This window comes from Rhamphochromis sp. 'chilingali', assembly GCF_963969265.1.
Source record: "Rhamphochromis sp. 'chilingali' genome assembly, chromosome: 9".
NCBI lineage: Eukaryota > Metazoa > Chordata > Actinopteri > Cichliformes > Cichlidae > Rhamphochromis > Rhamphochromis sp. 'chilingali'.
Genome location: NC_137936.1, coordinates 7,612,721 through 7,633,558, shown reverse-complemented (window position 1 = coordinate 7,633,558; position 20,838 = coordinate 7,612,721). Strand labels below are relative to the sequence as shown.

The 20,838-nt window shown below is 40.7% G+C and overlaps 1 protein-coding gene and 1 long non-coding RNA gene across 3 annotated transcripts in view; one reads left to right on the top strand and one right to left on the bottom strand.

The window, feature by feature from the left end:
* Positions 1 to 14,020, bottom strand: part of cntn3b (contactin 3b) — a 60,689-nt gene extending 46,669 nt beyond the window's left edge. Inside the window, exon 1 of one of the 2 annotated variants that reach the window (XM_080890510.1) lies at positions 13,912 to 14,020. The gene's annotated coding sequence lies outside the window, so the exon portion shown is untranslated. Of the gene's footprint in view, positions 1 to 6,840; positions 7,356 to 13,911 lie in introns of those variants that run through there. The other variant, XM_080890508.1, reaches the window with a different exon arrangement.
* A 5,363-nt stretch (positions 14,021 to 19,383) lies between these two features.
* Positions 19,384 to 20,539, top strand: LOC308403102. Its single transcript, XR_013972859.1, has 2 exons — positions 19,384 to 19,699; positions 20,291 to 20,539. It is a non-coding gene; the product is annotated as an uncharacterized lncRNA (long non-coding RNA).
* Positions 20,540 to 20,838: the final 299 nt, after the last annotated feature.

The following is a 20,838-nucleotide window of genomic DNA, read 5'->3' as shown; positions in this document are numbered from 1 at the left end:
GAGGAGTGAAAGAAGCCATCTATGCCCACTGTGAGCGACCATCTTTGAACAGAGGCGGGGGTTTACGACACCAACTGTCTGCCATCTATAATCCAGTTTTGAGATCCCTTCCCAGACGCCTTAACGCCCACTCACATCCTGGGCCATCTGACCTCAGGAATTCACATGATAAGGTGGGGCCAGGTTTCACAATGAACACACCCGAAACTCTGGCTGATTGGGACCCACACCCAGTTTCACACCTTGGCTCAGGCGATTAGAGGATCATCAGGGGGTCCTGTTGTCCCTCTGTGGGGGGTTACTCCCACTAGGTTTATATCTGGGACTCTCCACCATTTGACCTTAGAACTGAAGAAGCTTCTCGGATGAGAGGTGAAACGTCTTCAAGCAACTTAAAGAAGTCCAGACGCTTTTCTTTGCAAGCTCCTTTGAATAATTGATAAGCCAACATTTTGTCTTGTAGATGTGTGATGTCTGGAGTTACTATGGAATAGCAATTAATAACATTAGTTAGTTAGGTAGACTTAATTAGTTAGTCAGTAAGGCTTGTTCATTTCTTGGGCTTGTATTGATTTTTAATGGTATTCACACTTCGGTTTACCTTTTAGTTGCCTGCTTAGCAACTCTACTTGTGATGTTCAGTTTTTAGGGGCTTAAAAAAATCTATGGGCAGGACATAATGATATTAAACTCAGTAAGGTACACTTCTCTCTACAGCGAGTGAGCTTTTTGTCACAGCTATGTGCTGTTTAGATGAGAGGAGAGAAACACCCTTCAACCATGTTATTTGTTGATGTTGTGTAATTTGTCCACCAGAGGGCAGTCTGCAACTTCCATATTGGCAACTTGCTTGTTTGTTGAAAATGCTCATAAAAAATAAATAAATACAAAAAGAGCAATCGGTGACTTCTTGTAACAATAAAATAAGTTGTTTTTTTTATAACCCTCAAATAGCTACACATATTAAATGTTAAATAAATCTGTTCAGGTTCTGTGCCCCTGAGCAAAAAAAAGTTATCAGCCAATTTTTCAGATTTTTACTTTTATATCACCAATATCTGTAGCAATATCTGTCTTTAGAATCCTGTATGGTAGGGCTCAAGAAATCACAGCAGAGGCATTTTATTAAACTTGTTTGTGTTCTGATTTTGTTAACGTTACAATTCTCTATAATCCAGTGACGATCTCAGCCCTGAAATCAAAGCTTTTAATAACTGCTGTAATAAAAATGTGGAGCCCCTCAAAAAGGCATTAAGGACAGTCCTTGTGTATTTTAAGGAGTAACAGGCACAAGGAAATTATTCACACAAAAAAAAAAAGTTTAAAGAGAGCCTGATGCTTGTTTGGTGTTAAAAGTGTGTATTTTTCTCCATTATGGGGAATGCAGGATCCTTCTGGAGAGTGACCCATACGAGGGACTAAAATATCTCAGCCTCTCATGCACCAGTTGTGACCATTCTTTTTTAAAACCTTCCCCTTCCGAGACCGCCAACTTTGTGGAAGCATGAAACAGATTTACTAAGCAGGGCAAATTAGCGTGAGGCCACAGTTGGAAAAAAACTGCCCACGGGAGCGGAAAGCTCTGCAGGTGATCTACTAACAATGTGTCCTTTTATGGATACACGCGTAGCCCGTTCTTTACAATAATGCAATCTAGAGCAAAGGGCCCGCAAACAAGCAGAGCGGAGGTGGGTGTGAGCAAACTAGTAACTACACAGGCCCAGCTTGTTACTTGTAATCTGAAAACATAATATAGGGTTTGCGTTTTTCCCCAGAAAAAAGCAAGACAGTGAAGCAGTGGGAGGTTGGAGGTGTTGTTGAAGAAATGAAAGAATTTCACTAAAATGCTTCACTCTGCATTGTCCAGCTTGGTTGCAAAAAGGACTGGAAATGGCATTGGGGGCGAGGAAAAGGACGCATGGGGAAAGACGTGTTCAACTGCAAAAGTACATGGAAGGACCTCGCTAAATCTTGATTATCAGGGGGTCTTTTTTCCAGAAGCAACATGATTGATCTGGGAGAAACATCCTGCTCCGTCCATGGTGCTGAAGTGTGAAAAATACAGTCTGAATGTGACTAAGTTGAGGATTTTGCATTTTTACAGTGTGTGGCATGACATTAAAAGCTCAACACTTAGGAGAAACTAAGACTCCACTGCCTGACTTTTTCTAAAGAAGATTTGACGCAGTGGGTACAGCACAACTTCTTCTAGCTGGAGGTTCCAGGTCATCTTTGAATTACTCCAGCAGATGAATAATAACGTGCCCTACTGGAATCGATATGCTCCGATAACACCTCTTCTGGCGTTCAGCTTTGTTTTCAGTGGCTTTCAGTTTCCTCCAAGCATAATGCAGATATGTCCAGCACAAAATGAGGCAAGACATGGGATTTTTTTTCAGTGTGAGATAATGCAGCAATTAGCAATAAACTTCAAACTCCAACAAATAGACAGAAAATAAAGACAGAAAAAAATGAAAAGGCTGCTTTTTTCCATTTATTGCCCTCTTTTATTAACTCTCCATGGTTGTTTTTTGTAATGCCAGAAGAGAGCTTTCACTGGAACAAACAGTATATCTGGCCCTTTATTGCTTATTTCCCCTTCTTAATATCGCTGGATGGATTAGGTCATTGCTGGTAACTCACTCAGTGGGACTGCTTTATGGACTTTTCATCAGATTCACATTTAACTCTCTTAATTAGCCAAAAGTGGACATTCCAGTCTTTATATCACAGCATCTACCGTGATAAGAAGCCGTTCTGTGGTGGAACATTTTATTCGCCTCCTTTGCTTTACGTGGTGCTGAAGTGACGTTCTGCCTTATCTAGTAATCGATGATGTTAGGGGCCATTAAAACTTTTCATATGTGCTGGTGGAATGGAGAGCTGTAATTGTAGTATCAGTGACATGGGAGGGGCTTTGCTCAAGCGCTGACCTACATCACAGTGAGAGGAAAGTGATACGCCTCTCAGGATTATGAATTCAACCCAACCCCTCTTCCTTATAACACAACCCTGTTGTGTGGATTAACCCTAGGCTATCTTTGGAAATTTTTTGAAACAGACCTAAATACTAACCGCTCACTTGATCTATCAGCTACAGGCTTGTGGCTGGGGTTTGATGTGAAAGGCATGGCAACATAATCTTATAGAGGAGTGTGCTGCACAGTCAAATTTACAGACAGGACAAAATAATGCCATTTGCCTGATCACAACTTTATGTCCAGAGCTGGCTTAGCTCGACTGTGCCGGTGCCAGTAATTGTTCGTGGTTTGCTGTAATTGCAAGCGCAGCCAGATCCAGAGTGGATTTCCTTGGTGTCTTTCAAAATTTAAGGGGGCGTTTTGCCACTCTAAAACCCCATCACATTGAATTATACGCTTCGAGATTCTACTGGAGCAAAAAAAAAAAAGAAAAGAAAAGAAAGTGTGTGCTGCATTTTTCAGTTCGAGTGTAGTATTAGCAGCCAGTTGAGGATTCAAGCTCATCATCCCAGCAAACTTCAACATCCTGAGAGAAAAATCTCCCAGTAAAGATGTTCTGGTTTGTGATCAGCACATGGCAGAGTGTCTGCTCAAGTACAGGATAGCTGTCCTTGAGCGGCTTCATTCTGAAACCTTTATAAACCTGCAATAACATTCTCATCCTGGAGTATTTTGTGAATTTGATTCACAAAAACTTTAAAAAAAAATGTAAAACAGCAAACAGAAGCATGTGTTTCCACAATACCCAGTTTTTCAGTGGCTCTCAGTGCAAAGCTTAAGTGTCTCCCGATGCTCCAATCCTTTGAGTCCTACTAGATTAAAATTGCATAATACCATCCAACGGTTTTCTTATATAAAGGCGATTTTTTAACTCTTTTGACCTTCAGAAAGCGGCACCTGTGTCATTCCTTGCAGAGCTGAATATCATCTAAAGCTTTAGTAAATCTAGGAGAGAAAGAACACAATAGCGAGGATGCCAAGCAAAGTAAAAATGACTTCTTTGCTTTTGTGGCGGCGAGGTGGCATTTTCTTTCTTCAGCTTTCTCAGCCGAAATGATGGCCAAACGATTGCTCTGCCAAATGTAATGAGGCATCACACTTTCACCTCCACAGAAGCTAAACCTAATGGAAGTCATTGGCTAAACGCATTCCAGAGTAAATGAGATGACTTCTTGGTTAGTGGGGCTGTTGTTTGGCGCATAATTGATAGGAGAGGTGGTTAAAGGCATCCATTTCCCCCCCTGAGGGCAGCATAATTGCAAAAGAATCTAATAAGGGAGGGAAGAAAGGAGAGTTTCTATCACAGCTCAAGGTCTGCATTTAGATCACATGCGATACACAGGAAACGCACAGCAGAGCTATATCAGAACATGCAAAACACCAGCAGCGCAGTGGGGATAGATTCACTACATTATATGATCTATTCATTGTAGTTCTTGTCTTCAGGGCTATCTGCTGCCATCTCCATTAAATCCACTCAGCAGAAGAACCCGGGAAACAAGGATGTGCCACCGGGGGCAGACTCAATCTAAATCCACAGCTGCTCGCCTCTTTTTGCCAGTGAATGAAGAATTCACAATCGACTCTGAATTTACTCTGACTGACTGAGGACCCGAGTAGGCTGAGGGTGGTTTTCTTTTAGAAATTATAGTTCCTCAAAACAAAGAAAAACGAGATGATGTAGAAATAAAAGCAAAGCACAATATCTGCATTTCACAACTTTGCAGCCTGCAGTGAAATACTTGGAAGAAAAATGAAAGAAAACAGAAGCAAAGAAGGGGTAATTGTTTGGTATTGATTGCGCCATAACTCAGCATTAGGCTCTTGGGTGAGTGAGCAGTGCTTCCCATAGCAAATTATGCATTAAAGGTTTCAAATAAAAAGGCATTTTGTGTAATTGCCCCCCCCCCCCCCCCCCCCCCCCAAACCCAAGCCTCAAAAGCTACATTAGCATTCATGAAAGAAGCCCCCCCCCCCCCCCCACACACACCCCTCCCGCTCCTCCATACACACACGCTCAGATGTTTCCTTGCAGGATAGAAAGAAAAAGCAGCAGCTTCACACATGTGATTGACATGTCACACTGCGAGCGTGTGAATAAAACGCAGCGGTTAGAACTGTGGCTATGGTCAGGGTTGAATGCTGGAGGACAGCAAAGAGCAAAGCTGGAGGCAGGAGTTCTACTCACGAAAGATCACTTAAGTGAAAAGCAGAGGCATGAAAGCACTTCACATTCAGTGTTGACTTTTTCACACACAAAAAACAACAAAAAAATTCACATTCAGTTATGACCTCCCCTGACTTTTTCTGTCCTTTACGTGTTTACATATTTGTTAAAATACACATCTGGACAGGATATTTTACAGCTGTGTATTTCCAAGTGAAAAATCACTATTCCCCCCCCCCCCCCCCCCCCCCCCCCCACACACACACACACACACACACACATCCCCTCCAATGTTAAACACGGCTGCATGCCTCAGCTGCTGCCTAACACACGGTTGGGGGGGGGGGGGGGGGGGGGGGGGGGTGTAAGAGAGTAAGTGCACTTAGAAGAAGGGGGAGCGGCGATCCATTTCTCAGCCAGGCACATCCCCAGACCCTCATCCTAGATACAGCAGCAACCCCCCCCCCCCCCCCCCCCCCCTTAAAAAAAAAAAGCAAAGAAAAAAAAACCTGACTGGAGGTCAAGGAAGAGGAGCAGGAGACACTCAAGTAGGCTCTTTACATTTTTTCTTATACTATTCAACTCGTTTCACAGCCTTTCCAGAGATAAAGGAACTGGCTGTAGAATGTAATTGCCACTCTGGTTCAGTCAAAAGGGTTTTTGAAAGCAAACGGTGCTACAGCACAAGCTCATCTTTGCACTGCTATCCTGCTATGTGTTATAGAACAATTCGCTGCATGCCTTTCAAAGACACGTCTCACCTCTCATTTGCCTTCTGCTTGTTATTCTCAAAGTTATGCGAAAAGCAGCCATAAATAAACATGAATAGAGGGGAGAACGATTCCAATCCCTGCTGAATGGTAGGATACTTTGAAGATGCAGAGCCGGCTGCATTTTCTGTTCACTGTTCTGTCCGATTGCAGTCTGGGTGGGAAGAAAGGGAATACTTGTGTGCAGACCACCGATGGGCAAATATTTGGATTTGCATGAAAAAAAAAAGAAGAAAACAAGATTAAAAGAGAGAGGATGGAGTCGCGTTATTAAAGATCATTTCTCTAATAACTATCCCCCGTGTGGCACAACTATCATGAGTATGCAAAATTTTAGAGAAAAGGGTAAAAATCATCGAAATGTTATAATTTAAGAGGGCATGGAGGCACAACTCAGCAGCACAGAAAAATAAAAAAGCAACTATTTTAAATAATAGGTCAATGCTCTTTCCCCCCTTCCTCCGCCTGGAGATGGATATCATCGCCTTTAACAAGTTCGAAAGAGGCTTTTCTCCAGGCGGACGGTCCTGATGCTGTTTCTCTCTGTGTGACTGAGCAGAGCGGCACCATATGGACTTTGTCTAAAGATGAGGGAAATGAGCCCCAGCGGTACAAATCCCAGTAGGACCATCCAACCCATTTGAGGCTCATCTAGAAACGCAATCATCAGCATCGTGCACGTGTGCCTACTATCAGCACGCACACATTTGGCGTCTGTGCCCTTTGCACAAATTTAGACAACGGCATCTCGCCAGAGGAAAGAGAGCTTTTAAGCTCTATCCTTCCAACTTATGTTTGTTTCTATTTTTGTCATGTTTGCAAAACCAAAACTTAGCAGAACACAGTTCACGGTATGTGCATGCACATAAATTTAGGGCGACAACACGCACGTATGCAGTGATGCTCTCCAAGGATCACTTACTTGTCCTAGGATGCAGATTTTTTCCTCTTCATTAAACTGCTGTGATTGTAATCCCACTATCCGTCAGACGCGTTGTTTCACACACGTTATTTCATTTTCTTTATTTTCCTTTTTTTCACAGTAACTCCTGTCCTCTTAAAAAGCAAGAACAAAAAAGAGAGGATGCCCTCTGCTCCAGCAGTGTTTGCGCTCTGCACTTAATTCTGCTCGCTTGGAAGGGACTAACAGTAAGCTGTGCTCTCGGTAAATTCCCACAATCATAAGTACATTTGCCGGCCGAGGACGATACGCGCCGAGCCGAGAGTGTTCCGCGACCTCCTCCAACTGCACTTCCACAAGATGCTGCCAAGAAGCACAGAGGACAGCGCTGCCTCTGAGCGGAGACTCTCACATTGTGCGCATACACGGCTTCTGCTCTCTTTGTGCGCAGGAAGAAGCGCCCACTGGTGACGCGTGAAAACACCCATCGATGCACGGTAATGCGCCACCAACCTATGGGCAGCTGACATAAATGCACGTTTTATATGTTTATTGTTCAAATTAAGGTAATTTAAGTGCAAAAATAAAATAAATACATTGAAAAAAGAAAAAGATCGAAACCACAGGGTTGGTCGGTTTTAAAAAGAAGAAGCACTCAGAAACAAACGCCGCGTAAAACATCTAAATATGTTTTTAGTAACGTAATGTCTAGAATGTAGCGTGCAAAAAACTTTTATGATAAACCCATGCCTGGGCTTGAAGGCGGGTAAATGTGATCTTCTGATTAACGGAAAGTAGGAAAGAATCGATGTGTTTCTGGTCACTGAACTCACCACCAGAAACCTCGATGTGTTTACGAGGAAAATGCATCAAGTAAAAAATACACTTTTTGTGCGTTTGTTTTTTGTGCCCATGTATCACCATAAAACCTTATAAAGATTCTAGCTCACTGTACTGAGAAGCACAGCAACAACAAACGTGTGTGTGTGTGTGTGTGTGTGTGTGTGTGTGTGTGTGTGTGTGTGTGTGTGTGTGTATGCAGGACCACACACACAGGTGCTTTAGAGGCTCTTGGTTTATAAATATGATGTTGCCTACTTTGTGTTTCATTGTTTTCATGATGCAACCATCCGAAATCACTGTGTTTTTGGTGGAGTTTTATTTCCCACAGCTCTTTTTAAAGTGTTTGCAGAAAAAATTCAATCACATGCTCGTTATAAACACACGGGCTAATAATAAAGGCTCATTTTCCCCACTTACGTCTGCGCCTGGCATATGAACACAGTTAGGTCATCAGTCTGAAAGCTGCACTAATCACTATGTAAAAGCCATCCAATTGCTGTGCGCATGTAAGGGAACCAATGTAGTCACAATAAAAATAAAAAAAAACATAAATAAATACAAATTAAAAATTAATTATAACCCAGAAGTGTAGTTGCTTTGTTATTGTTCAGCATTTTTGTCCTCTACGCATTTGTCCTGTCTATTTTCAGCCAAAATATTAGGATAAATCTGCCGTCCACTTCTTGTCCAGCAGCAGGAAGTGGACATTAGCTGATGAGCATAAGAGAAAGAGTGCTAATGGGCAACTGTTTGCAAATATGTGCAGCTTTATAAGACGATTACATACCAGTGCTGTGTCTGTGTTGCTATTATATCTTTGTGCTGGGTCCAGAATACTGTTTTAAGCAATATTTGGAGGTTAAGTGCAAATAAATAGCAGTAGGATGTCTTGAAAAATTATCACTTATGTTAATCGTTTAATCTATAATGCATATACTTTAAATGGTCCTTTTAATGGGACTAGCTGTTATTAAATATAATGCCACATACTGCATAGACTCTGTAGCACAGACATGTAGGTAGCGTTCACAGGAGTATGCTGAAAGTAGAGGTTAACTACTTGGGTTTACCTGTTGCACAGGATCTGTGGTTGACAAGTTACAAAGATTGTTGGCAATATTTCTCTTGCAATGCCAACTCCTGGGTTTGATGTGACTCCAAACACGTTTCAGATTACTTCAGTTGCTTCCCAGCCACACTGTTTTGTTTTGGCATCATTTTTAATGTACCCGAGCTTCTTGGGCCTGTGTTCTCTTCGGGAATGATAACCTCAAAAATACACTCAGGTCACTTCATTAGTTACACAGTGTTACCAGGTTTACTCCCCTTTTTTGTTCAGAATTGCCTTAATTCTTTGTAGAATATATACTAATAGCCCAAAAGGCCACCAGCAAGCATGACACAATCACCAGCAACCTGAACCACTAATATCTCTGGCTCTCTTCCACAGCATGTCTTTTATCCTGTCTTCCTTCTCTCTCTCCAACTGGTCACAGCAGATGGCCCCGCCCCTCCCTGAGCCTAGTTCTGCCGGAGGTTTCTTCCTGTTAAAAGGGAGTTTTTCCTTCCCACTATCACCAAAGTGCTTGATCATAGGGGGTCGTGTGATTGTTGGGTTTTTCTTTGTATGTATTAATGTAGGGTCTACCTCACAATATAAAGTGCCTTGAGGTCACTGTTGTTGTGATTTGGGGTGTATAAATAAAACTGAATTGAATTGAATATACAACAGGAGGGATCCATTCATCCGTTCTCTTCCTCTTCCTTATCAGGGTCGTGGGGGGCTGAAGCTTATCCCAGCTACCGCTGGGTAGGGTACGCCCTGGACAAGTCTTCAGTCTGACACAGGACTATAACAGAGAGACAGACAACCATTTGCACTCAGCTTAACCTAACCCCACTAACTGCATGTCTTTGGACATTGGGAAGAAGCCAGTGTACCCAGAGAGAACCCACACAAACACGGAGAAAACATGCAAACTCATCAGACCAGGCAATGCTTGCTTCTGCCGTCCAGTTCTGATGAGCCATGCAAATCATAGCCTGAGTTTCCTGTTCTTAGCTGACAGGACTGGCACCTGGTATGTTCTTCTGCTACTGTAGCTCATGTGCTTCAAGGTACCTTGGCATCTTGGTTGTAACAAGTAGTTATATGAGTTACTGCTGCATTTCTATTAGCTCAAAGCAGTCTGACCTTTTCTCCCCCCTTACATCAACAAAGCATTTCCACCCATGCAACTGCAGCTCACTGGATATCTTCTTGTTGTTGAACGATTTTCTGTAAATTCTAAAGATGATCGTGTGGAGAAATTCCAGTAGATCAGCAGTTTCTGAAATAAACCATCATACGGAATGAAAGTGACTAGCAGATTAGATATTTGCGCTCACAAGCGGTACTTGTGACAGCTGCACCTAAATAAGTGGCTGCTGAGTATATACATGGGTTACATAGGTTTGTGTGAGGTTGGTTAATGAGATTATAACTGGAAACTGCTTAGATCTGCCACCATCTTTAAATTATGGATTAGGAGAGAAGGCATTTACATTCTACTTTTCAATTTCGCGCTAGGCTGCAATATACTCCAACACCAAGCCTTAAGTGAGGCTGTTTTTCCACCAACCAGAATGTGTTTTAGTGCTGCTGAGCTGGGATCTGCCAACAGGACGTCATAGGGAGTCAGATGGTGATGGCCTTTGCACACCTGGATACCTCCATTTGCTTACATATCTCCTCCTCCTATAGTCAGTATTTCCAGAGCAAGAAACCTTGTTCCAGGCTGCTATGGTGGCCCCTCCCTTGCTGCACTCAGTCCACAGTGTCCTTGTCCTTGAGTGGAGGCTTTGACTGCTTGGTTGCCTCTCCAAGTACTTGGCATGAGGGACAGCTTAAGTAAAATCAGATCACTTGCTTCTGTTAGCTTCAGCTCTAGTCTTACTCAGGCAAATTTGAACTCCACTGAGAGTTAAAATTTGGAAGTGTGTATCTTTTGAACTTAGGTGCCTGACCAGCAAACACTTCTTTAATATGAACCAATTAGTCTCTCGGTTTTCATCTGTGAAATCAGAGCTTCACAATGCTCGTGATGGTTTAGTGGCCACGAGGTCACTTGTGTTGCAAATTACAAACAATAGAGCCTCATCTTGCCAGGGTTACTGCTCGTGTTTTTTTAACCAATGCACTAATTTCAAACTGAAGTTCTTCACGGGCTTCTCAGACAATACGAATTATGTTGTTGTCGGTGTCAGAGTACAAGTGCACACAAATTAGAAGTGTGCCACTGATTTCTGCTTACACTGAGACACTGACTGAAAATGAAGCATTACAGCAGCGATTCAGGCTTTTAATGCAACAGGGCTGAAAACAGTCAGTGAAATTAAAAATGCAAGGCTCATCATTGTGAAATATCGATAAACTTTAATCGTATAAGCCACTTTAACCAATAGATTTTATAAGTCTTTCATCAGCAGCTGTGGAATGGATATCTCATTTACTTTATAAGCTGTGCTAGTGATTCACTTTTAAGTGAAGGATGCCTTGAAGATGCAGTTGCTTAAAATAAATAAAAATAGGTAAAAACCTGCAGACATTCAGCTTCATGTTTTATCAACTGTCACTCACACTAAATACATTTTCCTGTCCCTGCATGGGTAATTGCTGTTAGTTTTATCTGATGCAAACCATTTGATTGACTTAAATATTAAAATGATGGAGATATGAATTTTTAATGTTTATGGTCATAGGAGAAATCCAGGGGCTTCGGGGAGACTAATGGAAAAAACAGAGGTGGGGAGATTCCATTAATTAAGGTCATTTGGGGTCTGATTGGTTGAGGAGAGGTGTACCGTAGTGGGGGTTTGTGTTTGGGAAAATGACAGATCAAGGTCTGCAGAGATATGAGGCTATCACATACACTCCATCCACCTTCATCTACAAGTAAGTGAGGTGGCAAAATGAGTGATGACACCATTCTGTATTCTGCATGCACAAGCATCTGTTTCAGAGAGCACAAGTCCTGCTCGATTGCCTGTAGACCAACCATGGCTGGAGACCCTTTGAAGTTTCCCATCTCCAACCATCTCTTGAAAGAAGTCAAAAGAAATTTTTGGTGGCACTTCATGATATAGGCTGAAAATTAAAGTGCAATTTCACAACTTTTATCGTGAAATTTTCTAAAACTAGGCCAAAATTTTCAGTATCTACCCCGACATTCAGTAGAACAAAGGAGAAACAGATGCAAGTTTGAATAATAAGAACAAAAAAATTCTACTCTCAGTAATTTTAGTTGATGAGTAAATTTTGGGTAGTTTAGAGAAAATAACTTCTGCTCTATGTAATGTTGTAAGTGCACAGTAATTTTAAGAGTGTGCTCTGTGCACACATTGTTATTACAAATTATTTTGGTGCACATGGTAAAATATACACTGTTCAACGGCATTCATATTTTGGTTTACAAGAAAAAAAAATACTATCAAAAATTGATGGAACCAAGTCAAATTTTTCCTGTTTAGATGAAGACAAAAGCAGGAATAAGGAAGGAAGAGGAAGATTCTTCTCCCTTCAGTTTTCTGCTTTTGCAGTAATTTCTTTAAAAAATTGATGTGAGTTTCCAAATACAGTTATTATTGCATCTTTCTGCAAGATTAGATATAGAGAGTTATTTAAAACAAAGAGCCAAGCATCAAAGTTTGCAGTGTTGCTGTGCTGTATAAGCAGTGCTTTTTACTTGATAAAGAATGTTGACTGCGATGAGCTTGTGGTTAGAATGGGTCAAAACTGGGAGTTGGTTTAAAAAATACAGATAAGTAGAAAATCATACTACTTCTTCTTCTTCTTCTTCTTCTTTAGCAAATTCAAATATTATAAATTTAAAAGTACAACAATATTAGGTTGATCATGCATGTTGTCTGAACATGTGGGAAACTACAAACTCTTGAAGGTAAAAGGCAAAGCCAGTTTGCCAACTCTAAAGCAAGAGTGCAACCTTAACATACCTCAAAGGTTTTATTTGTATGGCATTGAGAATGACAATGGATTGGGAAAACTGGTCAGGTAGCTCAGGAGTACGACTCTGGGAGGGAAGAGTCGAGGATTAGTCCATGGCAGAAACTGATTGTTTGAAGAGCAAGTGTTGTTACTTGATGAGAATGAGATGAACAGCAGGAGGAGCCAACGGTCAGGTACCCCCGGAGAGTTGGTACCATTGGCGAGTGGACAGACAGGAGTGACTAACAAACAGGAGTTCTCTCAGGAGTTAGCATAGCAAAAACGCAGGAAAATACAGGTGGCAAGAAGGAATTTGATTACTGCTTTACTACTGATGACAATCCAGTCCAGACCGGATGTTGGTGTCACGGACCCGGTTCCGGGGACTCGGGGTTCGTGAACAGTGTGGACCTTTATTGTTATTAGTGTATTGGATGTATGTTTGCTGCACTGTGCTCTTGTGTTCCATGCTGGTGTGTGTGTGTGTGTGTGTGTGTGTGTGTGTGTGTGTGTGTGTGTGTGTGTGTGTGTGTGTGTGTGTGTGTGGCTGGAGGATGAAGGACAGCCACCTGCAGGCCTGATGGGTGTGGCCCTGCCAGCTGCTGGTCACGCCTAGCTTACCACACACCTGCTTCTGATCAGGATCGTCGGGGGAGCTACTTAACAGAGCGATGGAGCTTCCTCCGGCGCAGGATCGTTGAGTTAGACTCCATGTCAGTGTTTCTAGTGTTGTTAAAGTGTATGCCTGCCGGAGTTGGTGCCATAACGGCTGTGTCTGTGTTTTTTCCCCAGGAGGACAGCGGAACACAGGACTGCAAGACACACGGGGTGTGTGAAGGCACAGGGGCAGAGAGCACGGGATACCAGCACTTGGGAGAAGACACGTCACGGGAGTCGAGGGAGCACTTTTGGAGATTTAATGTGTGGTGTACAATTACCTCACTGTAAATAAACCCACTGTTCATTCCATTAAGTCTGCGTTTTGGGTCCTTTCTCCTACATCCCCCACGGTCTGCCAGCCAGACCGTGACAGTTGGAGCTGGTGCTTAAATTTAGATGGGTGACAACTCTGATGAGAAACAGATGCGATGACTGAAGAGCGGGAACAGAAGAATGCATGTGAAACTAAATTAAAAAAACAAAACAATATATTTCTCATAATGTATTTAGCAACATAATTGTTAGAAGATTTATGCCAACTACAGCCATATAAATTAATCATAGATTAATCCTCTTCTTCAGTCGCCATAGTGCCTCCAACTCACCCTATTCCCAGCATCTTCCTCCACCAAAAGTCTGCATGTCCTCCATCACCACATCCGTGGATCTTCTCTGTGGTCTTCTTCTTTTCCTCCTGACTGGCAGCTCTGTATTCAACATCCTCTGTCAAGTATATCCATTATCCCTCCTCTACACATGTCTCAACCATCGGTGTCTTACCTCTCTAACTTGGTCTGCAAACTGTTCAACCTCATGTTTAATCCTGTCATTTCTGGTCACTCCCAATAAAAGTTTTTGTATCTTCAGCTCTGCCACTTCCAGCTTGGCCATCTGTCTTTTTTTCACTCTTGCTGCTATCCTTCTCCCACAAATCACCCATGGCACTTGTCTCCACCCACTCCACCGAGCCTGCTCTTTCTTCTCTTGTGCATTGTCTGTTGCATTGAATGGTTAATCCCAGGTACTCTCTCATTCACACACATGTATTTTGTGTTGCTTGTTCTCTCCAAAGCCCCCCCACTCTCTTCTGCCTGCCCCCCACTCTTGCTACAGATCACAATGTCGTCTGTAAACATCACAGTCCATGGAGACTCTTGCCTGACCTCATCTGCCAGCCTGTCACTACTGCAAACAAGGACCTCGGATCGATCCCTGATGTAATCCCACCCTCTCCTTCAACCCATCTGTCTCTCCTACTGCACACCTCACCACTGTCTCGCTGTCCTGCACCACCCTCACATACTTTTCAGACACTCCTGACTTCATCATGCAGTACCAAAGTTCCTCTCTTGGCTTTCTAAGGATCCATGAAGGCACAGTGAAGTTTTGTTGAGCTTTTCTGTATATTTCCATCAGCACTCTCAAAGCAAGCATCTGCAGTACCATACTGCTACTCACTGCTCATCACCTCTCTTCTGTGTGTGGTTCATAAACTTGATCCCCATGTAGTCACCATAGCTCTACACATCACCCTTGTTGTTGAAAGTTGATACCAGTAAACTTCTTCTCGTTCCTCAGACATTGTCACGGACTGTAGTAGGACTCAGGCGCAGAGCAGAGTGCAAGGAGTGGAATGCAAGGAACAACGTTTATTTACAAAGTCACCAGGTGCAGATATATACAGTGGGGGAATAGCGGGGGCTCATAAAGGAAAGTCCGGGGAGGGAATCACATTCACTCTCGCTACTCTCTTCACAAAGGTTCAAACATCGGGTCGGTCACGGGTGGGTTACGCTAATGCAGAAATCACAGGGAAAATTCACAGAGCTAGAGATACACAAAGCTGAGGTTCACTAACGTGTCTCGCACAATCATTCACTTCAAGGTCTTTCAAGGTCCCTTTTCAAGCTTTTCCAGCACCCCCCCCCCCCCCCCCCCTCCGCCAAAAAAAAGAAAAAGAAAAAGGAATGCATGTTTTAATTTGCATCACCTCAGTAAGACCATGTGAAAATTAAAACAAACCATCCTAGGTGAACTTAAACACCTTTGTTCCCCTTTTGTTAAGACATAGAAAAACGAACCACACAAAAATACTGCAAAAGGAAACGATTGCCTTATATACATAGTGTATAAACTCAAAGTGCACATTTCACTTAAAAATTAAGATGTGACAATGTGAACAAATCAACTTGTTAGAGATATTCTTCTCCTGTTGAAAAACAAACAAACAAAAAAAAAAGAAATAAGTCTTCTCATCAGAAATTGATGCTTTTTTCCTGTGTGACAAAAAATAGGAGACAGATGTTTGTTTGTTTTTTAAGTTAATTCCCAATTAAATTTTTTTTTTTTTTTTTGCTAACTACATTGCTGTCTGTATTATTGCTGAAGTCTTAAATGATCACTTTTAAAGTGTTTGTGCTAATAACATCATGTACAGTCAGACTGCAGAACAGCACTGACTGGGAACTTTGAACAGATCACATAGTTCAATTCAACATATAAGACTAAGAATGCACAAGCATCTACTTAAAATCTATTGACTTTATCATCTGTGATATTATTATGTACAAATCCAATGTATTTTGTTTATCTCCCTTAAATAAACGGGCAGCCTTAAAGTGTGAAATATTCATATACAAATACACATATAAATGTGTGTACTGCTCCACAGGCCTCAGTGTGACCTTGAAGACATTTATAATGTTTAAGTAGTTTAATTTGCAGGTGCTGACGATAAACACATTTTGAATGAAAGCCAGGGAGCTTTGGTAGCACTTTGGTAGCACAGAAACAAGTGGCTATTCTTTGTGACCAAAGCCTTTTCCTTTGCCATCTCTCTCTTTGCAGTACACCTAGTTCCTGGTACCCGTCTTTACTCTTCATCTCCCCGACTAGTCCCCATTTTCTTTGCCGACCTCTTCCTTTGAATGCTTCCTCATTCCACAATCAAGTCTCCTTGTCCTCTTTCCTCAGTCCAGAGGATACACCAAACCCCTTCTTGGCAGTTTCCCTGCCACTTTAGCTGTACTTTCCCAGTCATCTTCTCACCTAGATCCCGTTTAAACTCCTTCCTGAACTCTGCGCAGCATTCTTCCTTCTTCAACTTCCACCTTTAATTCTTGCCTTCGTTTCCTTCCTGCAGACTACCATACGATGCTCTCTAGCTACAACCTTGCAGTCTTGTATCTCTTTCAGTCTGCACCTTCTACACCTGCATGCACCTTTCTCTTATACATCCCCCTATGTTCCTCTCTCTTGCTTATGTAGGTGTTAACCACAGCCATTTCCATATATTGATTTCCATATATTTTTTCCTTAAATCCACAAACATATACCTTATTCTCTCTTTAAGTCCATACCTAACAACCTCACCTCCCTTCCCTTCCCCTACAGTCCATTGAAGTCTACTCCAATCACCACGCTCTCCCCTCTCGGGAATCTTTTTACGACTTCATCCAAATCTTTCTCTTCTAACTGACAACAACCTGTGGGACACACTCACTGACAACATTCATCATCAGCCCTTCAATTTCAAGCTTCAAACTCACATCCCTGTCTGACGCCGTCTCCATCTCCACAACACTGTTCACATACTCATCCTTCAAAAACATTGCTGTTGTTGTGAGTGTTCAAGATAAAACAAACAAAAATACCCCAAACAAAAACAACTTGTCAAATAAATGAAGACGTAGTCCAAATTTATTTTCATTTCTTGATGGATTAAGGGATTATTTCATGCTCCTGCTGTTCTTTTTTGTTATAACGCTAATTAGCGAAGATATTTTGTTAAAGCAGTTATTTGTCAAGAAATCCACACAGCCGTGTCTGTTTAAAGTTTTTTTCTTTTAATTAAAGGTAACTGAAAACAAACCATCTTGCTTCCATTACTGTAAAACCATATTGGCTTGTGCTCTGTAATGTCACCTTACAAAGGAGGAAAAGGAGAACAGCATTTGTCTTTTTTATATAAGAGTGCAGTTGAACAGTGGATATTCTGCCACGCACACCAAAATAATGTGTAATTACAACATGAAATGGGAGGTGATACAGCCTTTACCCCTAAAATCACTATAATTACAAAGTGAGATGGGGAAACATTGTGCATTCTTCTAAAATAGCCTGAGGCTGCTCACTACTTAAAATTACTTACAATATAATTAGTGTCGTTGCTCGTTTTAAAAGTCTGAAGTTACTGACTACTTGAAAATAACCTTGTCTTTCTTTTAAAACCTCCAGTTATTTCCCAACCCTGACACCCCGATGTGCTGTATTTTTGAACCTAAGAAAGAAATGGTGTCAGGAAATATTAAGAAATAGTATTTTATTCTAGAATTTATCATTTTAGAAATGTATAGAAATGTTTTGCTTATTCCTGGTTATATGGTTTGCACTTCTTTTATATATGTGCTCTTAACATTGTTAGGTGTCTCTCTCTTATTTTATTTTATTTTTTACAGAAAATGTACAACCATGAAGTTTCTAAAAAAGATTTCATTCATTGGACAATAGAATTATACATAAAATATGACTCAGTGAGAATATCACATTTTCACATTCAGTTGAAAGCACATTGCATAACTGTACTGTTTGGAGTGTGATTAAAGCAATTACCAAGTTACATTTGAAATCTTTTTAATACCTTGTGAAATGTCATTTAAATCCTGATGGTGTGATGCAAAAACTACAGTCTGCAGTTATTTTTTATTATGCCTTTTCAGTTCCTGACATCCCTCCCACTGTCTCCAAGGGAGTTTTGGCCTTTGCTCACTGATAAGGCAGGTTGTCAGTTAATGCTGTACGCCTGCGCCTTTGCCAGGTAACGTTCAGTTTTTGGTTAGGATAGTTCAGTCAGCTCCGAGTATGGTCAGCCTGAGTTAGGCATGTGCACGAGTAGAGAAAGACGGCCATCATCAGTGGAGCGCTGATACTCTGATTCGCCATGGCAACAGGTAAATAAAGAGAAGAGCCTTCATTTTGGACTGAGGAATATGCATATATGTCATCATGGACCATGATATTTATCTTAAAATATTAAAAGAAAGAAGATATTTATTATTGTTCAAGTAGAGCCATTCTGTCATCATCAAATACAGGGTAAAAAAAATCAATACTTAAAAAAATGTTTTTATTGCTACAGTTTTTTATTTTGTTTGTTTCAGTAATTGTTCAGTAAAAATGTAATCTATTTATGTAGAAACATGACTGTTTCACAGAGAATTTAATTATTTGTCATTACTAGACAAATTATTTTTAATGAGATTCACATGCTTAATAATATTTTAAAAAACAAAACAAACAGGGACCTTTTCAAAGTCTTTAACGAATATAAAGTTTTATTAGCAAAAGCAAACATGTCATAACAAATATCTGGGATTTTGTATATTTTTTTAAATGTTTCAATAAAGCTTTTGGGGGATAGGCCATTTGAAATAAGGAAAACAGATTGTGTTGGAAAAAATAACTACAAAGAGATCCAAACTGATCCAGACAGGAGTTGGGACATGACCAGAGTTGAATTTGATCTGTTTTTTATTTAGTTTAGTTTAGTTTTTTTATTGAATGAATGCCAGGGCAGTAACTGAATAAGATTCAGACCAGTCCAACATATATAAACCTATTGCTACTGTGCATTGCCTAAACTGCCACAGTTCATTCTCGGTTTTATAGTTCACTTTGAAGTTTCTGTTGCAGTGTGATGATGCAGGTATTTGACACATAGTCAGATGCGGGTAACTAACAGGAGTTATCCTAAAAATATAGACCTTCAGAACCCCAAACAGCATCACCTGACACAACATTATTATCTTTATTTATTACACAAAATTTACATTGTTAGTTAAGTAACATTACTAGCTGCATTTTTATATAGATTTCAGTGTCTTCTTTTAATTTGTGAAAATAAGAACGAACTAAAACACAAAAGCTGACAGCATGCTGTTACAGTATGCTGCACACTACAGAGACAGACTGGGGCTTTGGTATGCTCTACAGTTTTCATTTCGGCATTTTGTAAAAGTCTTTATAGAAAAATGTAGGGGGAGCAGAAAGTACACAGCAAATTCAAAAGTGTTAAATGTTTTGGTGTTAATAGTCTTCTTGCAAAAGTAGAGTTAATTTTACTCTAAGCAGAGTCACATTCTTTTAATGTAACTCTGAGGTGTAAAATGATAGTAGTTAAAATCGAGTGTTAAAAATGAGTGTTTCTCTGTCAAATCTGGAGGTGTTAAAATGGAAACATTAACTCCTGACCTCTTAACTCTGAACTCCTAGAGGGGCTATGACACCAACAGAGTAAATTCACAGACTCCGCCCCCAGCACGGCTCCAATCGAAGCTGAAGTGAAGCCGTTTCAGAACATTTTGCTCTACATATTTGAGTTGTTTGCCATGCTTGGTAAGTCATTTTTTTTCAAAGATTGTTTCAATTGTTATTATGAGCTTTTACTTCTGTGGCTCTTTGGAGTTGAGACAAAGCTGTGTGAAAGGCATTAGCCATGTTGCTCGCTGATAGCATAATATTCTGTTTTAGCTAGCTGAAAGGTATTGTTTGCAGGCAAATACCACAGCCTTGAAAAAAGCTTGCATGTGAATTTTCAGTCAAACTTTTGGTCAAATACACCTAAAACAATGTCTAGAATGTGAAATGTTGGTATAATGGTGCTACTTGAAGCCTGAAAACGATCGCCCATAAAATAAAATAAAAAACGAGCAAACAGCAGTAGCTGACGTCCTGACTGGGTTCTACGTTAGCATAGATCCCTCCAGAGTTTTGTGCACACGGTTTAGGTAAAAATGAAAAAGGTTGAGGTTTTACATTTAGTTCAGTATTACCTGTTGCCTGTGTCTTTGTCTTTTGGGAAAATACTTTACACAAGTAATGGCTCAAAGAGGATTCCTTTTTTTTTTTTTACTGTGCTGCAATTGTTTACTGGATTATTTGTGCCATTAATTGGTGTCAACTAATTTTTATTCGGTCTCCGCACAGGATATGCTTGTGAAGATGGAATATGGGGGAGAGCAGAAGTGCGTTGAAGTTCCACAAAGGGATGAATGAAGGACATGCATATTGTATTGAAGAAATAAGTGATGAGAATGCTGTTATTTGCATTTACCATGTCAGACCTTTTGATAAACAAAATTCTAATGAAAGTGAGAACATGTACACTGTTACATCTTTCAGAAAATGTTTTGAAATTGTGGTGCACAGTTCAGAATAAATGTTTTTCAAAAACCATTGCATCTTTTTAGTAAATGTTTATTTCCAAAAGAAATTTCTAGAAGTTCAGAACAGTAAAATTCCCGCTTTTTAGAATGAATTAGAAGATAACTCTTACGTAGTTAAACTAAAATGCTCTTTGAGAGTTAATATATAAACTCTTAACACCAAGTGTTAAATTATCAACTCCAGACAGATTTGGTGTTTAACACTAAATCAGAGTTAACGTACCAACTCTCCAAAAAGAGTTAAATTAACACTCTCTGGTGTGGACCCATATAGACACTTTAATAGTGTTGAAATCAAATCCGACAGTG